Raw genomic sequence first — 5,378 nt, 5'->3', positions numbered from 1 at the left:
GTCCTCATGTTGCCCTCATGTTGTCCTCATGTTGTCTTCATGTTGTCCCCATGTTGTCCTCATGTTGTCTTCATGTTGACCCTCATGTTGCCCTCATGTTGTCTTCATGTTGTCCTCATGTTGTCCTATATCAATGTTCTTTTTAATTCCCCAAAATAACATGATATATTTCACCCAACGCTCTTTAAGTACAAATCTCTACTTTCATTAATTTTGGGGCGTCTTATTCAATTTTATAGCATTTGTAAAACAAAGGGAAGTGTTTTTGAAATAGTATTGAGTAAAAGTTGACATATTCCAGTCTGTGATTATCATCAACATCCATTCCTTTAATTTTAGTCTCAATAACTCCTAATTTCTGCTTTTCTAACTCAAACATTAGGTATAATTTCCTATAAATGAGGTTTATTGACCATAAATTCCCAAAAATAACTGTAAAACTAAAGTTAATAAGTTGGTGTTACGTAGTGTTAAAAACGTCCAAACAAAGTGACAAAAACAGAAGAAAAAGTTAAAAACATTGATATAAAGCGTCAACAAAAGTGTGGATTTTCAAATTTGACGGAAAGACAACGCGAGGGTTAAAGAACTTCAAAACACACACACACTATTTTCATGAGTGTTACATTACAAAAGTGAATGGGAACACAAATATCAGCCTTTGTTGGCAACTTGGCATCGACAATATATATCTGATTTTACAAAAATCACATGTAACTAAATCATTATCTTTTAATTTTTTGCTTCAGTCTCCGCTGATTGTGTGTGTGTGTGTGTGTGTGTGTGTGTGTTTGTGTGTGTGTGTCATTGCTGCAAGAGCTTTGTTGTTGCCTAAACAATGGCAGGGAAACCCCCTAATATCTATTTAAAGTTCACTAACAGAGATATTAGTCATGAGTTGGGGAAAGAGATGATGATTAGTGTATAGATACATAGATAGATAGATAGATAGATAGATAGATAGATAGATAGATAGATAGATAGATAGATAGATATGTAGATAGATAGATAGATAGATAGATATGTAGATAGATAGATAGATAGATATGTAGATAGATAGATAGATAGATACTTACTGATCCCAAAAAATGGGAAATTACAGTGTTACAGCAGCACACGTACATTTGTCACACAACACAGAATATAAATATAAATGACATACTAGGAAATAATATACATACATACATACAGTACACATGAAATAATAATAATAATAATAATAATAATAATAATAATAATAATAATAATAAAATATAAGAACAAATATTAAATATTTACAGGATGGGAAAACAAAATGTGCAACTGCTTAAATAATATGTTAAATGTTTGTTAAAATGGTAATGAACCAGTTGTGCAGGTTGCCCTTAGTGCAGGATTAGTATAGTATAATATATAGTATAGTGCAGTATTAGTATAGTATAAAATATATTATAGTGCAGTATTAGTATAGTATAGTATATAGTATAGTGCAGTATTAGTATAGTATAGTATATAGTATAGTGCAGTATTAGTATAGTATAAAATATATTATAGTGCAGTATTAGTATAGTATAGTATATAGTATAGTGCAGTATTAGTATAGTATAAAATATAGTATAGTGCAGTATTAGCATCGTATAACATATTATAGTGCAGTATTAGTATAGTATATAGTATAGTGCAGTATTAGTACAGTATAATACATAGTATAGTGCAGTATTTTGGTGTCTAAAAGTCTCTTCTAGCACCTAGTGATGACGTGTTTAAGAGTTTTATTGCCTGTGGTAGGAATACATGCAATATACTTATATAAGAGGATATCCTATGAAGCTATTATAGGAGGATATTATAGTAAATCCCACGTAGTACATATTCAACACATTGAGTAAATCTTATCACACATGCAGTACACCACATTCAGACATGGTGAGGTGAGTGAACATCAGAAACAAAGCGATAGGAAAATGAACTTTTAACTAAAGTTGTTTACCCCCCCCCCCCCCTCCTCCTATCCTCCTACCCGGGTTTCAGGTTCCTAGAAAGGCAGTTTTCTACCACCATCGGGGGAACAAGAAGCCCCTGAACCCCCCAAAACGAATGAGGCAGAAACCCACCGAACCCACCAGCCCGTCTCAGGTCTCAGCTCCCTGCACCCCTGTCGCCTGCTCTCCCTGGCAGACCCTGGGGGAGGGCGACGAGCCCCCCACCACATCAACCACGGGGCTCTAACATGCGTCTCTTCATGCACATCAAGGCAAACTCAGCTCCATTTGGGTTGTTTTTTTTTTTTTTTGTTTCTCTTGTTACGCTGCTGACACCACGAGTCAAATGAGATGTTTGCAAAATTACAGCCACATGGAGAAGAGCTTTGGTTTCAGTTCATATGTGGCCTGTGATGATTTGATTTCAATCTGAGGTCAGATTCACATTACATGACAACCGATATGTATATGCAAAATATTTAAGATTTAAAGAATGAATGGTTGAGTTTTTATTCAAAAATAAATGAACAAAAAACTTAAAGTGAAAGAAAGCATTTCTCTTTAAGAAGAAGCAAGAATAAGCTAAATAAAAATAAAAGAAAAAATACTCTTAAATAAATTCTCTTGTCCGAAAAGGAGTTGGAAGAAGCTAAATACTTATAGGGTCTTATACCATTTTAGAAATGTCCGTATCCTTATCAAAGTATTTTCTTTCTATTGTTTTTCTCTATCGTTATCTGTTGTTTTTAATAAACAACCATACAACCCAAAAAAGTTGTTAAAATTAAAAAAAAACATCAGCAGATCAATTAATCGTTACAGTTCCTATTCCATGATTTTCTTAATTAAAACATTTCTTCATGTACCATCCATCAACACACACACACACACACACACACACACACACACACACACACACACACACACACTTCAGTCTCATTGCACAGGTACTTGTGTATAATGACAAAGGCTTTCTGTATTACACACACACACCCACACACACACACACACACACACCTACCCATCTCCTGCTTCTCTTACGGCCTTCCTGAAATCTGGATCTGAATCTTATTGCACAGGTACTGCACTTGTGTATAATGAGAATAAATGCATTCTATATTCTATAAACACACACACACACACACACACACACACACACACACACACACACACACACACACACCTCTATCTCCCGCTTCTCTTACGGCCTTCCTGAAATCTTTGCAGACCCAACTCAAACAAGTTAATACAATATTAAGGAGGCCTTTATTCTCACTACATTACAGTCAATAACACGAAATTGTGTGCTTAAAAGAAAACAACATTGCATACAGTACATCCATGTATAACCTAAAAAATAAAATTCTTTCAATCTATTTTCCTGAGTAAAGAAAACTGATATTTTATGAGTTTTTGGTATCGTCTTGTCCAGAAATGTCTGTTATTGGGTAGATAAAATATTCTCCTAGAAACTCTCTCGAAGGGTTTTTATTATTCAGACTAGTTTATTAGGTGTCATCTTTCATTAGAATAGTGTCACTAGCACTTTACTGAAATGGTCACTCACTCAAACAGTGAACACCACATTTACTTTATCACATTTTTATGTTGTTTAGATATTTTTATGCCCGCCAATTAGAAAAAGTGTAGGGTCGCCTCGTATGACTTGTGGCAATAATGCGTATTTTTAAGAAGGGTTATCTTGAGATTTTACGATGTGGAATCCTTGGTACTTTTTCTGAGTGAAATTGAAAGGATACCCTGCGTCTTACCATCCCAACAACACCCGTTTGGTTATGAACTAGTGTTTCAGACTGTGAGAGCAAACAGAGAAACAGACAACGCCACATACTGCATTGGATCATGGCCCGGATCCCGGCGGGTTTAACCCTCAAACTGACCCGTTTACAGTAATAAACAAAAAATGTAGTCAGAAAAAAATGGGTCGTCAAAATAAGCTGAAAAAATGTCAACATTAACCCTCGTGTTTGCTTCCCATCGACTTGGAACTTTGTGTTTTTCTGGGTCGAAATTTCTACATTTTGATGGGTTTTTTTCTACATTTTTCTTTACGTTTTAGAAGATTTTGTTTCCATTTCTTTTTGTCACTTTTATTAATCTTTTTGTATATTTTTTTAACAAGTTTTTGTCACCTTTGGCAATTTTTACAAATTGGTTAGGTCACTTTTTTCAGCGTTTCCAAAAAAACTAAATGTTTTTGCTGAATTTCACCCACGTTTTTGAAGCTTTTCCAACATTGGTCCCTTTTTTCAACGGTCTTTGGTTGTAGTTCTGATATATCATTCTTTTGTAAACGGGTCAAGTTGACCCCGAGGACAGCAGGGGGGTTAAAAATATTTTTAAAAATTCCCCAAAAAAGGACAAAAATGTTGGGAAAAGGTTTTTTTCACGGTTGATGGGAAGACAACACAAGGGTCAAATAGAAGAGTCATGTCATCTGCATACAGATTGAGTCTGTTTTGTTTGTTTAAAACAGCTTTCCTGTTGATTGCCCTGCAAGTGGTACAACACTGTATCAACACTGTATACGTAGATAAACGGAGATTGTAAAGATGATAAAATCCATCATTTGGCATCTCATTAAATCACATCTTTAGATCTTTAGAGTATAGCCTTCAACCTAGAATAGTTTCACATTTTATCTACTGTGATTGACTGGTTTCATTGTTTCCTGTACTTTTAATTTGCCTTTTTTATGTGGGTGTTTTTGTTTTGCTTCACTCTTCATTAGCTGCTGCTAATGCTACGTTTTGGTAAATGTGTTCAGAGGGCGATGCCTCATGTGTTGGATTTTGAACAACTTTTGCATGTTGTGTTGACAAACCACACAGCATGATGACTCAGTGTGTCTCTTTGACACTTCTTTCTTTTGATGTGATGGTCAAACTTCACACATTGTTCTTGAATGATCAAAGTAAAATCAGCCCTTTTCATGTATTCATTAAAAATATTTTTAGCACAAAATTAGGGCTTTGTGAATGATATTACTTTTAATGGCTAGCAAATTATGTGCCAATTAACTACTAATAACTTTATAATAAGTCATTTATAAAAAATAATTTGTTAATGGGTAGTTTATCATTAATTAAGAGATTATAAATTACTTATAAATGGTCATTATTGTAACTCCAGAGCTGCCATCTTCCTAAGCTGCCACTTTAAATAAAATATCTTCTCCATGTCTTTCTAACACAAAGGTTACTTAGAATATAGTTCAAGTCAAACCTAAGCTCAAATAAGCAACTGTGTAGGATGAATGGGTACCACATTAAAGCCACACACACACACACACACACACACACAAAGACAGTAATGTGTAATTGGCACTTCAGTAGTAAAAGGTCCACATGTTCACATGAGAGCGATGAGATGTTCAAACTTTCCAAAGGATGCTCG

This window comes from Etheostoma cragini, chromosome 15 (genome assembly GCF_013103735.1).
Source record: "Etheostoma cragini isolate CJK2018 chromosome 15, CSU_Ecrag_1.0, whole genome shotgun sequence".
Classification (NCBI taxonomy): Eukaryota; Metazoa; Chordata; class Actinopteri; order Perciformes; family Percidae; genus Etheostoma; species Etheostoma cragini.
Note: the sequence above shows the minus strand (reverse complement) of the source record.